At 37.9% G+C, this 14,982-nt stretch overlaps 1 protein-coding gene across 1 annotated transcript in view; it reads right to left on the reverse strand.

Moving 5' to 3' along the window:
* IMMP2L (inner mitochondrial membrane peptidase subunit 2) overlaps positions 1–14,982 on the reverse strand; it is an 880,236-nt gene that overhangs the window by 836,820 nt on the left and 28,434 nt on the right. The gene's annotated exons all lie outside the window — the stretch shown is intronic.

Raw genomic sequence — 14,982 nt, forward strand, 5'->3', positions numbered from 1 at the left:
ATACACTAACTCAGATGAACTCTTTTCAGTAACTGAAGTCCACTTGATAACTTTAGTGGAAACTCTGTCTTCACAAAGCTGTAAGTGAGAAAACAAAGAAGCAGTCCAAAAGTAAATCCCTTCAGGTTGTTGGCTATTACGGTGGAGATGCTTCTCACACTTCTGACATCTGTTCTCTTCCACAGTCCCACAAGTTTTAGTGGGACACATGGCTGCCTGGCCTCCCTTGCAGCTAACCGTGACCATGTGACTACATCTGATGAATGCCGTATGAGTAAAAATGATAAATTTCCACACTGTGCTCTGAAAAAGAAAACGGGGAGGCCCTTCCTGTTTCCCTTTTTTTGATACCATGGTAACAATGGAGTAGTAGGAGCAGGAGTAGCCATCTCAAGATAAAGATGGCAAAGCAGCCAAATAGAAGGGTCCTGGATTCCCAGCACCGCGGAGGGACTACAATTGTGCTGCACTGCTTACCCTTGAACTATTATATTAAATGAGAGAACCACCACTTTCCATCATGCCCAAATCACTGCTATATGAGTCTGTGTTACAGCAGCCAAACTGATCCTAATACAACAGTGAAATCTATGATAGATCAAGAAAAAAAAATAATAAAAGAAAAAAACCACTGCATGTGGATTCAATACAAATAATCACCAACACTCACCCTATAACCACTGGACTAATTTTCAGATTTTCTAGGGATAAGCAATCCCTTAATTGTCTCGTGCAATGAAAAACAAAATAGCAAGACATTAAGATATGCTACCCTACCAGACCAAAAGGAGCCAAACACAGTCCAAAGATGAAGAAGCTTCATGGTTGAGAAAGATAAATGACTGCTTTATTTTCAGTCTTACTAGACAAGCTCCATGTGCTACCCAAGACTGAAGGAGGAGGTGAAGGGGATACTGACGTTAGAGGTCTCTTGACCTCTCCTTTGCAGTATGCAACTAGATCAGAGCAACTGAAAAGTTCTCTAATACAACCACAAGGCTTGTTTAGACCTAAACCCACACATCAGTTTGCTTCCAAGTGATAACTGAAGATTATTTGTCCTTTTGAGAGCAGATTCAAAAGGGTCCAGAAATGCAATTCGCACCAGGCATATACCAGAAAAGCATATACTGGGACAATATTTAGGCTTTTCATTTTTAAGTTCCCAAAAGTCACACTTCCAATGAGAGCAGTGTTATAATAATATTAATATTATAGACATGAAAAGAAGCCAAAAATAGGTAAGAATATAAGAAGGAAAAGAAAAAGACTAAGAAATATATTCGTGAACAATATAGGGAGACAGAGCAGGAAAATAATATAAATAAATAAATAAGTATAATTATTTACTTATTTGCATAAGTGAATAAAAGCAGAAAAATTACAGTTAAATTCAGTCTGAGTACTTATATCTGAAGATTTTACCTGCTGACCTATATAATTTAAACTTGAAATGAGAGAGGAACATATAAAGAAAGGATGGGACCACTTCCAAACAGCTTTATTCAAATGACTTCACTTATTTTATTTTAAAGGAATGTTTCCTTTAAAGACACATACAAAAGAGGGTCATGTGGTAATGAAAAATATATAGTCTTCTGATCCTGACAGAGCACAAGAATTCTCCAGAGTTACCAGTATAGGACAGTGGCTTTCCAACGGTTTTGACCATATCCTATAATAAGAAATACATTCTATAGAGCAACCAAGTACTCAAATATTCACATACACACACAACTTACACATACACCCTCACAGTGCAGCAAATAAGAATTGAAAACAGTTTCACAAAACAGTACTTATTACATAATAGGCTATCATTTTAGTCTGTTCTGTTTCCTTGGATGAGACAAGATGAACGTCAGGAGACCAGATCATTCTAGTGGTCCAGGGCAAGAGATGATGGTAGTCTGGACCACACTGGTGTTGACAGAGATGGAATAAAATGAGCAGACTTGGGGCACCTGGTTGGCTCAGTCAGCAGAGCAGGCAACTTTTGATCTCAGGGTTGTGAGTTCCAGTCCCATATGAGACACAGAGCTTACTTTAAAAAAAAAAAAAAATGAGCAGACTTATGATACATATTTTGGAGGTTAAAATGACAGGATTGGATGTGGATGGGCAATGGAGGGAGAGGGTATAGGAACTAAGAGAAGGGAGTGTCAAGAGGCAATAGTGACCTATGAAAGGACTGTTATTGCATTTGAACTGCATTCCAAAGTAGTAAAAACATGCTCGTAATTCAATTTCTCAAACCTTTACTCAGTCTTACTAAGGACAAGGCCGTAAGTTGGACGCTAGGAATATAGGAGTGGAAAAGCAGATACGGTCCTTGCTCTCAAGGATTAACAGTATTCCAGGAGGATGCCCCTGAATGAACATTCTTAAATGGAAATGAGTATTGAAAAGGGCCATGCCCTGCAGCACGGGAATATGGAGCAAGGAAGTCCCTCCGTCAGAAATCGATCAGCAAAGGGCTGCCAAGGAAACAGCAACTGAGGTGGGACCTGAGCATTTCAGGCACAAGGAGCAGCATATGTAAAGGCCTAGGAGCGAAGTAAAATGTAGCTATTTAAGAAACAAAAAGAAGTTCAATTTGGATAAAATATATACACAATTTATTTGCTGATCTTCAATTTTTACTTTAGTAAACCTTTTTTTTAAGATTTTATTTTTTATTTGAGGCAGAGAAAGAGAGATGGAACACAAGCAGAGGGAGCGGCAGGCAGAGGGAGAAGCAGGCTCCTTGCCAAGCGGAACTTGATTACAGGACCCTAGGGTCATGACCTGAGCCAAAGGCAGACGCTTAACCAACTGAGCCACCCAGACACCCTACTCTAGTAAACATTTAGTTATTGACTGCTAAACACCAATGCTAAGGGAAGAGAATATAAAGATGGCTGGGCATACAATATAACATCATTTAAAAACTCTCAAAAACAATATTTTATATTTTCTATGTAAATTTGTATAAGCATATAAAAGTATTTAAAATAGAGTATTACTTGTATTATTGTGCTCACTACTTACTAACCACTCACGTCACTTGTATAATTAGTGAAGAACAAAAAGAGATAGAAAAAGCAGACTTATCAAAATGCTGAGTGGTTCATCCTAGATGCTGGAAATGTAGATGATGACTATTTCTTCTTTGAAATTCCACTGGTTTCTAGCATTTAAAAAAGAAATATGGTGCTATGAAGTCACTTTAGTATATAGATACTACAGGATGATGCCAGTCTTGATCTATTTTCTATCATGATAAACCACCCTTTCTCAGTCCAGTCTCTATGCTGTTCTATGGGTAACAAAAAACACCGAGTAAGATTCTTCCCTAATTACGCAGCAATCAATGTAACTGACTGCAATTCTTTTATGTAACCAAAATAGTCTATGTTGGAGTATTACATGCTTTGGAAAATTTCTTGAGAGTTTGAAAAGCCTTAGAAAGTCCAACCTTTCTTCTCACCCATAGTAGCATTTGGGTTCAAACAGGAAAAACCTGCTGACAACCCATATTATAACCAACCTGACAACTTGACTATTTTAAGTAATTAATAAACTGGCTTTGAAACATATAAACCTAGGCTTATCTAAATATTAAGCAAAAATAAGTATTAATAAATATTAAGCAAATGCGAATAGAAAAACATGCTCTTATACATCTGTGGCTCTTAGAATTAAAAAAGCAAACATAAGACAGAATGAAAATATAAGTGCTATCTTTGCTGTTCCTTGTTTCCTGTATGCATGGACCTTCACTAAATGAGTAGGGATATGGGCACAATAGAAACTGGGAATGTTTTCAAATATGATGATGCCGCAGCTATCCCAGTTATAAGGCAACATGCGTGCTTACAATGTAAATTAAGGGGAAAGAGAATGTAAGTTGTATTAGAATTGGAGTCCCAGAATTTTGAGCCTCCCCTTCCTTCCCAATATCCACTCTCTCATACACTGCTACTCCATTTGGTCACTGTGGCCCCCAGGAAGGATCATAGTAATGAGAGTCCAGGGCATGAGGTGGCCTAGAACTAGCTGCATGTCTCACCAACTCACTTTCAGGCCTCAGTTTCCCTGTCTGTAAAAAGAGAAGTTAGATTCAATGTCTAAGGTTCTTTCTGTGCCCAGCTTTAGTCTTAAAAAGTCACTCAGATTATTACTAAGAAAAGACAGGCGGTTGCCTTTTAGGTTTGAGACTCCAAGTGTTAAAAAGAAAAAAAAAAAAAGACTTTGCTTTTATTTTTTTTTTTTTTTAAAGATTTTTTATTTATTTGTCAGAGAGAGAGAGGGAGAGCGAGCGAGCACAGGCAGACAGAATGGCAGGCAGAGGCAGAAGCAGGCTCCCCGCCGAGCAAGGAGCCCGATGTGGGACTCGATCCCAGGACGCTGGGATCATGACCTGGGCCGAAGGCAGCTGCTTAACCAACTGAGCCACCCAGGCGTCCCAAGACTTTGCTTTTATTAAACAGCTAGTTAAAAAAAAGAAACAGAGAAGAATCTGGACCAAGTGCAAATCATGTCAAAGAACATGTAGTTATAGTGAAAGCCACTCTTCTTTCACTTCCTGTCTTCATAGTTCCACTGCTGACCATCTCCTGCACAACAGAGTCAAGACAAGTATTTTTCTACTGAGAGACTCTCAAAGAGCATGTGGGAGAAGTGCCAATGTGAAGGTGCACAGATGCCGCCCAAGCCAAGGGAAAAAATTAAGCTACCTTACAAACAAATTGTCACTATTTTCAGAAGCTCAAAAGCCTCAGTATACTCCTCTCCCACCTGAAATGCAAACCACACCTCTACCACATAAAAGTCAAACACTTTTAAAAGCTTCTAACTATCACTAAGATAAACCATACATAAGTGAAAACAAACATTACATTTCCATGTCAAATCATACAAATAAATTGTCTAAAGTTCTATGGCATTCATATTTTGTTAAAGTTCAGGTATTTTTTATTTCTATAGAAATTGCCAAAGAATCATTGGAATGATGTGGTCTTTTGTTCACACCCTCAATGTTTAAAACCTCCATACTAATAAGCACCTAACACCTGTTTCCTCTGAGAAAATTTCTTTTAAGCAATGATAATATGCTACTAAATCTATCCCCAGCAAAAAGGAAACAATTTTTATCAGTAACCTCATTCTTCTAGTAACCACGCAAGTCACTTAGGTTCAAAACATTGCTCCTGAGAAAATTGATGCTTAAGTGGTAGGCACACCTGCTTCATTGCTGAACTGAGAATATTTTTAAATAAGCTTTCAGATTCAGTTGAAACCGTATTTGCCACCTGCCACATAGCACCTGCAAGGGAAAGTTTTTTGGTGATGCTGACCTCAACCACATAATGACCTATGCCATAAATGTCTCTTTCCTCTCATGACTTGTAATGGCTTGATCATGCATGAATTCATCTAAAATGATTCTTAAACTTGCCTACATTTTAGCCTCTACAAAGTCACCAGTCACTCATCCATAGCAACCAGGTGGATAAATACACCTCAAGTAATCCTCATTACAAGGACTATTTAAAAATTGTGTGGGAGGTTTGAAGGTAAGAGGAAAATAATAAATTACAAGGCAGTATCTTATATAAAATGTAATCTTTCAATCATAATAATAAGCTTGCACATTTGGATAACCAAATCAAGATTTTACTTCTAAACTCAAGCCATATATCAAACTATGAACATCAGAGAATGTAAGAACAGGGATCCAAGCAAATCAGACACCCAATTCTCTGCTTCCTCAATATGTGTTTATTGTTCACCTACTAAGCATCTGGGAACTGGGCTAAGGGATGAGTACACAATTTACAAGGTAGGTGTGGTCCTGGGCTACACAGAGCTTACATTTTCATTCTTGCTACATTATCTACTTTGCTAGACACTATGCTAAGACACCAAAGGCAAAAAGACAAGCCAAAGCCAAGTTCCATCCAAGGGGGGCTTATTACAAGATCATAAGAAATAAGTAGAAGACCATGCATGATCAGACTGCCCTCCTCCATGGATCTCTCCAGGAGTTCCTGCTACCAATAACCTCAGTCTACAAACAACCTAAACATGCGAACCCAGGAGGAATCTGGATATATCTGGACAAACCAATGCAAGAGAAAAAATAATAACTAATGAACCAGAATAACTTTTTAAAAGATTTTATTTATTTGAGAAAGAGGAGAGAGAGCACCCACAAGCAGGGCGGGGGAGGTCGGCAGGGGGCAGGGAAGGGGTGGAGAGAGAAGGAGAAGCAGACTCTCCACTGAGCAGGAAGCCCAATGCGGGACTTGATCCCAGGACCCTGAGATCATGACCTGAGCCAAAGGCAGTTGCTTAACCAACTGAGCCAACCAGGTGCCCCTGAAGGAGAACGATTTTGATTCTGCTGGAAGCAGATCTAGGAAAGTAATCTATGGAAATCAATTTTTTAAAAAATTCAGGGCCACCATGCTCCTTTCACTTGACAAGTAAACAATCTTATAAAATAGACAATGGATAATCTTCAGAATGTGAACTCCAGCATCAATTCCTTTATCTTTTAACTCATGTGACTTAGCAGTCTCACTCAAAACTTCTCAGAAAGGACAAAACATTAAGAAAAAAAAAAAAGAATAAAGAAAAACTAGCCAAAAATAATAAAGAGGATAAATGAAATGGAGTTAGACATGAGTGAACCATATTCTGGCAAAGATACCCAATAAAAGTCAACACTAGTAGCCTAGTGAAGATAATAATGTCCTCCGTCTTGACCTAAAACTGCTGCTTTGATAGAGATAATTGTAATTTCCCTAAACTGTTGAGCATCTGGATACTAAGAGAGTAGAGATTAAAACTGACATATTTAATTTTACGTCAGGAATGTTTAAACACAAGTGAATTCCAGGGTTATGCCCTACTACAGCTGGTGTTGAGAGGAAACACCATCAGAAAACAACCAGGATATGAAACTTCATGAATTTTTGGTAAGGACTCCAATTTACAAATGTACAGTGTTTATGCTCACCTTTATCTCTGCCTCAGAAGAGGAGTCCTCCCTCTGTCTGAGGAGAGGCCAGCTGTGCTCTGCAGGGAGAGTATCAGCAAGGAGGGAAAGTCAGGATAAAATTGGTGGCCTCTATATCTAACTGGCCTCAGTTCAAATCATGATTCAATCATGTGACTTTGGACACATAATTTTTTCATCTGAGAAAACGTGCAGGGTGTTTTGGAGGTGTAAAATGTTCACACACGTTGTTCTGTTTAAGTAAGCATTTGTAGGGGACCCTGGGTGGCTCAGTGGGTTAAGCCTCTGCCTTTGGCCCAAGTCACAATCTCAGGGTTAGATCCTAGGATTGACAGGATCTCTCTCTGTCAAATAAATAAATAAAATAAAATAAATAAAAATAATAAATAAAATTTAAAAATAAAATATTTTTTAAAAATAATAAAAAATTAAAAACTAAAAATAAAAAAAGTAAGCAAGTATGAAGAAAAATAATAAAGTCCCATAAAGCTAGTATCGGAATACAGTATTTATATATTAGAGAACAATGGCTGGATCATCAAATAAAAGGTATTTCTCCAGGTAAAAGCATTAGCCATGTATAAAGAAAGGGGCTAGCAGTAACAAATCGAAAAAGAACATTAGACTTGCATACATACTGATAATTCAGAATTCTAAGGTAAGCATTCAGTTTATTTTCAAGTATTTTGCTGTAATAAATAATGCCTCAGTGAGGGAGAAAAAAAAGAATAGACTTAAGGAAGTTTGATACATGCAATAAAACCAGTAAAGCTCATCTTACAGTAATGGAACACCTACTAAACAGAGTGATACTTTTGTTCTGCTTTGAACTCAATTTTCTTCTAGGATTTAACTGGTTAGGGACTATCATATTTATTGATATTGGCTAATTAACAAGAATTATGGACTGCCAACATCATGGCACTGTCTTAGGTGATCTGAGGGTTTTTTAAAAGCAGAATAAAGGAAAAATTATGACTTAATGCCAAATTGGACCACAGGAATAAGTTCTAAAATAGCCACTGGGGGAAAAAGAAGACAACGACGAAGAAGAAAGAAAGGTGCTGTAATTGGAAAAAAAAAATTTTTTTTTTCAGGAGAAAAAGCATAAAGAAAAAAATGAATTTAAATGTAGAAGGTGGAAACACCTGGGTGGCTCAGTGGGTTAAGCCTCTGCCTTTGGCTCAGGTCATGATCTCAAGGTCCTGGGATCAGGCCCAGCATCGGGCTCTCTGCTCAGCAGGCAGCCTCTTCCCCCTCTCTCTCTGCTTGCTGTTCTGCCTACTTGTGATCTCTCTCTGTGTGTGTCAAATAAATAAATAAAATATTTAAAAGAAATAAAAAATAAATGTAGAAGGTGGACAATGCTCTGAAGCTAGAACTCCATCACAAAAGGAAAGTTGGAAAGAACTCAAATACATGGAAGCTGAAGAATAAATGGATCAACCAGGAAACTAAAGAAGAATTGAAAAAATTCATGTAAACAAATGAAAATGAAAATATAACTGTTCAAAATCTGTGGGACACAGCTAAGGTGGTCCTGAGAGGAAAGTAAATAGCAATACAACCCTTTCTCAAGAAACAAGAAATGTCTCAAGTATATGACCTAACCCTACACCTAAAGGAGCTGGATAAAGAACAGCAAAGAAAGCCTAAATCCAGCAGGAGAAGAGAAATAATAAAGATCAGGGCAGAAATCAATGAACTAGAAACCAAAAGAACAGTATAACAAATCAATGAAACTAGGAGCTGGTTCTTTGAAAGAATCAGTAAGATTGACAAACCCCTGGCCAGACTTATTAAAAGAAAACAGAAAGAATCCAAATTAATAAAATCATGAATGAAAGAAGAGAGATCACAACAAACACCAAAGAAATACAATTATAAGAAAATACTATGAGCAACTATACACCAGCAAATTTGACAATCTAAAAGAAATGAATGCATTCCTAGAGACACATAAACTACCAAAACTGAACCAGGAAGAAATAGAAAACCTGAACAGACCCATAACCAGTAAGGAGACTGAAGCATTCATCAAAAAATCTCCCAACAAACAAAAGCCCAGGGCCAGATAGCTTCCTAGGGGAATTCTACCAAACATTTAAAGAAGAATTAATACCTATTCTTCTGAAACTGTTTCAGAAAATAGAAACAGAAGGAAAACTTCCAAACTCCTTTTATGAGGCCAGTATTACCTTGATCCCAAAACCAGACAAAGACCCCATCAAAAAGGAGAATCACAGGGGCGCCTGGGTGGCTCAGTGGGTTAAAGCCTCTGCCTTCAGCTCAGGTTATGATCTCGGGGTCCTGGGATCAAGCCCCATGTGGGGCTCTCTGTTCAGCAGGGAGCCTGCTTCTCTCTCTCTCTCTCTCTCTCTGCTTGCCTCTCTGCTACTTGTGATCTCTGTCAAATAAATAAATAAAATCTTAAAAAAAAAAAAAAAAAAAAGGAGAATCACAGATCAATATCCTTGATAAACACAGGTGCAAAAATTCTCACCAAAATACTAGCCAATAGGATCCAACAGTACATTGAAAGGATTATTCACCACGACCAAGTGGTATTTAGTCCTGGGCTGCAAAGTTGGTCCAACATCCGCAAATCAATTGATGTGATACAATACATTAATAAAAAAAAGAACAAGAGCCATATGATACTCTCAACAGATGCTGAAAAAGCATTTGACAAAGTACAACATCCTTTCTTGATCAAAACTCTTCAAAGTGTAGGGATAGAGGGTACACACCTCAATACCATCAAAGCCATCTATGAAAAAACCCACAGCGAATATCATTCTCAATAGGGAAAAACATGTATTCAACATGGTACTAGAAGTATTCTAGTATTCAACATGGTACTAGAAGTCCTTGCCTCGGCAGGAATGTCCACTATCACCACTGCTATTCAACATAGTACTAGAAGTCCTAGCCTTAAAATCAGACAACAAAAATAAATAAAAGGCATCTGAATTGGCAAAGAAGAAGTCAAACTCTCACTCTTTGCAGATGATATGATACTTTATGTAGAAAACCCAAAAGACTCCACTCCAAAACTGCTAGAACTCATACAGGACTTCAGTAAAGTGTCAGGATATAAAATCAATGCACAGAAATCAGTTGCATTTCTATACACCAACAGCAAGACAGAAGAAAGAGAAATTAAGAAGTCAGTCCCATTTACAATTGTACCCAAAACCATAAGATACCTAGGAATAAACCTAACCAGAGACAAAGAATCTGTGCTCAGAAAACCATGAAGTACTTGTGAAAGAAACTGAGGAAGACACAAAGAAATGGAAAAATGTTCCATGCTCATGGATTAGAAGAACAAATATTGTGAAAATGTCTATGCTACCTGAAGCAATCTACACATTTAATGCAACCCCTATCAAAATACCATCAACTTTTTTCAAAGAAATGGAACAAATAATCCTAAAATTTATATGGAACCAGAAGGAATGTTGAAGAAGAAAGCCAAAGGAATGATGAAGAAGAAAGCCAAACCTGTGAAAGCCAAAGGCATCACAATTCTAGACTTCCAGCTCTAATACAAAGCTATAATCATCAAGACAGTATGGTACTGTCACAAAACAGACACGCAGATCAGTGGAATGGAATAGAGAGCCCAGAAATAGACCTTCAACTCTATGGTCAACTAATCTCTCCACAAAGCAGGAAAGAATGTCCAATGGAAAAAAGACAGTCTCTTCAACAAATGGTGTTAGGAAACTTGGACAGCCATGTAGAAGAATGAAACTGGACCATTTTCTTATACCACACACAAAATTGGATGCAAAATGGATAAAAGACCTCAGTGTGAGAAAGGAATCCATTAAAATCCTTGAGAACACAGGCAACAACCTCTTTGACCTCAGCCTCAGCAACTTCTTCCTAGAAACATCACCAAAGGCAAGGGAAGCAAGGGCAAAAATGAGCTATTGGGACTTCATCAAGATCAAAAGCTCTTGCACAGAAAAGAAAACAGTCAACAAAACCAAAAAGAACTGACGGAATGTGAGAAGATATTCGCAAATGACATATCAGATAAAGCGCTAGTATGCAAAATCTATAAAGAACTTATCAAACTCAACACCCAAAGAACAAATAATCTGATCAAGAAATGGGCAGAGGACATGAACAGACATTTCTGCAAGGAAGACATCCAAATGGCAAACAGACACATGAAAAAGTGCTCCACATCACCCGTGCATTAGGAAAATACAAATCAAAAGCACAATGAGATACCACCTCACACTAGTAAGAATGGCTAAAATTCACAAGTCAGGAAACGATAGATTCCTGCAAGGATGCGGAGAAAGAAGAACCCTCCTACACTGTTGGTGAGAATGAAAGCTGGTGCAGTCACTCTGGAAAACAGCATGGAAGTTCCTCAAAAAGTTGAAAATAGAGCAACCCTATAACCCAGCCATTGCACTACTGGGTATTGATCCTAAATATACAAATGTAGTGATCTAAATGGGTACATACACCTGAATGTTTATAGCAGCAATGTCCACAATAGCCAAACTATGGAAAGAACCTAGATGACCATCAACAGATGAATGGATAAAGAAGATGTGGTATATATACACAATGGAATACTATGCAGCCATCAGAAGAAATGAAATCTTCCCATTTGCAATGACATAGATGGAACTAGAGGGTATTATGCTGAGTGAAATAAGTAAATCAGACAAAGACAATTACCATATGATCTCCCTGATGTGAGGAATTTGAGAGGCAATGTGTGGAGTTTGGGGGGTAGGGAAGGAAAAAATGAAACAAGATGGGATCAGGAGGGAGAAAAACCATAAGAGACTCTTAATCTCACAAAACAAACTGAGGGTTGCTGGAGGTATGGGGGTATGGAGAGTGTAGTTGGGTTATAGACATCAGGAAGGGTATGTGATATGGTGAGTGCTGGGAAATGTGTAAGCCTGACGATTCACAGACATGTACCCCTGGCGCAAATAATACATTATACGTTAATAAAAATAATTAATAATTAAAAAATTAAAAAATAAATATAGAATGTGGATTTAAGACTGTCTGCTAAAATTGCCATTATGTTTGAAAATTGCCATTAAAATGTGGGAAATAAAAGAAGGATAAATTATATTTGGTAAATTTCTAGACAAGAGGAAAATATGATTCTGAAAGAAAGGTTCATCTATGGCCTCAGATACTGAGATGTGGGCCAGGCCAAGAAACAGCGCATGTTAAGAGAATTGAGGAATAAGACCGGTTTTAATACTTATTTTTTATTTTACTATGTTTTGTCCCTTAGCAATATGGAAACCCCACGACTCCAATATTTTTGAAAACCATATAAAACTAAATCCATAATACCATGGTATTATGAGCCTCTCCAAAAGTTGGTGCAGTCCACTCTAATCCTATAAATTATCTTTATCCTTTAACTCCATATAGATACCATTTGGCCACATTTACAACTAAGGCCCAATCTCAAATTTCAATTATTAAAATGCCATAAATTCTGCAAAACTAGTTTACCATAAAAATTAGCAGGCAAGTGAATAGCTTTCTATAGCATGAGGAAAATCCTACTAAATGATAGCCATTAGCAAGGAGAAGCTTGGTAAGCTTCAACGCTAATAATCACAAAATTTAGATATCAACACTGCACTCTTTTTGCTTATTAGTTTAATAGAAAAGCATAACTTCTGTCATTAAGTAGAAGCTAAAGACAATGTGGATTTTAAGCTAACAATATGGCAACTTAAATATATGTGTAAATGAAACAGACAAGGTACTCATCTACAATCCAAACAAAATAATTAGAAAATTTTGGACTATTCACCATGAACCTATTTATTCCTGAAACAATAACATTCTGAATTAGCAAAATAACACACTTTCAGCATCAGAATACTTACTGAGTAGCTTTAAAACAAAAACAAAAACAAAAAACATTATTGGGGCACCTGGGTGGCACAGTGGGTAAGCCTCTGCCTTCAGCTCAGGTCATGGTCTCAGGGTCCTGGGATGGAGCCCCAAATTGGGCTCTTTGCTCAGCAGGGAACCTGCTTCTCTCTCTGCCTGCCTCTCTGCGTATTTGTGATCTCTCTCCCTATCAAATAAATAAATAAAATCTTTTTTAAAAAACTACATTATTTAGTATTTCACTATGTGTGAAATTGGCTTTTAAAAAATTAATAGCCTACAAAAAGAAAAAAGCATCCTTTTCAGAAAAGAAAATCTCAAAACACTTTAAAAATCTAAACTAAGAAATCGAGTGAAGGGAAATAATGAGAAGAATATAACATTGAGAACCTAAAAAAAAGAAGGGCACCAAGTAAATAAGAAGAATATTGGAAAGTAAGCATCAGGCAATAACATGAGTAATGGGAAAATGTCCCTGAAAACACCAGGTGACACACAGTTCCTGGAGCACAATTACCTGAAGAATCAGCTTTGCTGTTCCTTACCTATCTCGGGATCTCAGATTCTGGCCCACTCTCTCATAACTGCTTCATATTCATTTATCTTAGCTACTATTCACACTAACCCTATTTCTGCCCTATTTCTAAATGGTACAGGGTCTCTAATGGGTTCGAGAGTAAGTGCAATAAGCAATTTTTTAAAAAGAGCATGATTTCAGGGTCTCATGAAAATCCTATTCTGACCTCTACCCTTCATGCCTCAAAAAAACTGCCTTCTTTACTGAGCTACAAACGCCTGTACATGAATATAAAACATCAGCTCAAATTCACATTAAGAGATAAGGAGAAAAACACAGCTTTTCCTTTGATTGGGTTTGGGGATGGGAAGTATGAAAGTTTCTCCAAATAACCCAGGCCAACCAGACCCTAAAGGGGCAAAGATGAGAAAGCAAGGTCATTTAAAAAAAAAAAAAAAAAAAAAAAGTGGGACTGTTAAATACAATGTAACCAGCAAACAACACCAGCCCACGGATTATTATTACTGTTTACAGAATGATAAAGATAAAAATTAGAAACACTGGCTCCCCCAGCAGGGAAGCATATTAAAGCTCTGATTAGTCTGTCAAAAATAAAACCTGCCCAAATGGTGGGAAGCTTTGGAAGGTTGCCCACAGCCCATCTATGGCAGCTGCATGCCCACAGGGAGCTCAAACAAGAGCAGTGCAGGTTCGGTGTTGGATAAAGATGCAAGCCAGATGAGAAAATTTATGCAATTTAAGGTAAAAGCAACAATAACTGATGCCTTTGGAAGAAGTAACTAGGATCCTTTAAATCTGCAAGCGCAAGCATAGGGGGCGGGATGCACACACTTGTTGACATGGCAACAAAGGCCGGCGGGCAACATAAGTTTAAAAAAAAATAGCAGCCAAGAGGTCAGGGTACCAAGAGGCTCATCCCGTGCAGCCTGGAGATGAAGGCAGATGGAGCACAGCACTTTCTGGACTCAAGTGTCTGCTGCACAGAAAGTCCAGGGATCATAATGAGTCCCTGGTGAGTATACAGCATATGGAGCTGAGACGTTACTTAGATTGCTCCCCACACATAAATGCCTTATTTTGATTTTACCTACTTGCCTGTATATTATGAGTAACTTTTTTTTTAAAGATTTTATTCATTTAACAGACAGAGATCACAAGTAGGCAGAGAGGCAGGCAGAGGGTGGGGGGAAGCAGGCTCCCTGCTGAGCAGAGAGCTGGATGTGGGGCTCAATCCCAGGACCCTGGGATCATGACCTGAGCCAAAGGCAGAGGCTCTAACCCACAGACCCACCCAGGTGCCCTGATTATGAGTAACTATTTAAGCTACATGTGAAACTATCAAAATGCAATGCCCTGAAGGTAGGGCTATCTGCCAATCAAAACATTCAAAATTACTCACAGCAGTATGAAATAATGGAAAACAATTTTTCTAAAAGGCTGTAAGCAAGGCACCTTCAGTGAAATATAATGATCCCTACTACATAATTCTAAAAAAACCATGAGAAGTTGGGAAGATAAAGCAACCTAAAAT

Source organism: Neovison vison, chromosome 4 (genome assembly GCF_020171115.1).
Source record: "Neovison vison isolate M4711 chromosome 4, ASM_NN_V1, whole genome shotgun sequence".
In the NCBI taxonomy this organism is placed as follows: Eukaryota; Metazoa; Chordata; class Mammalia; order Carnivora; family Mustelidae; genus Neogale; species Neogale vison.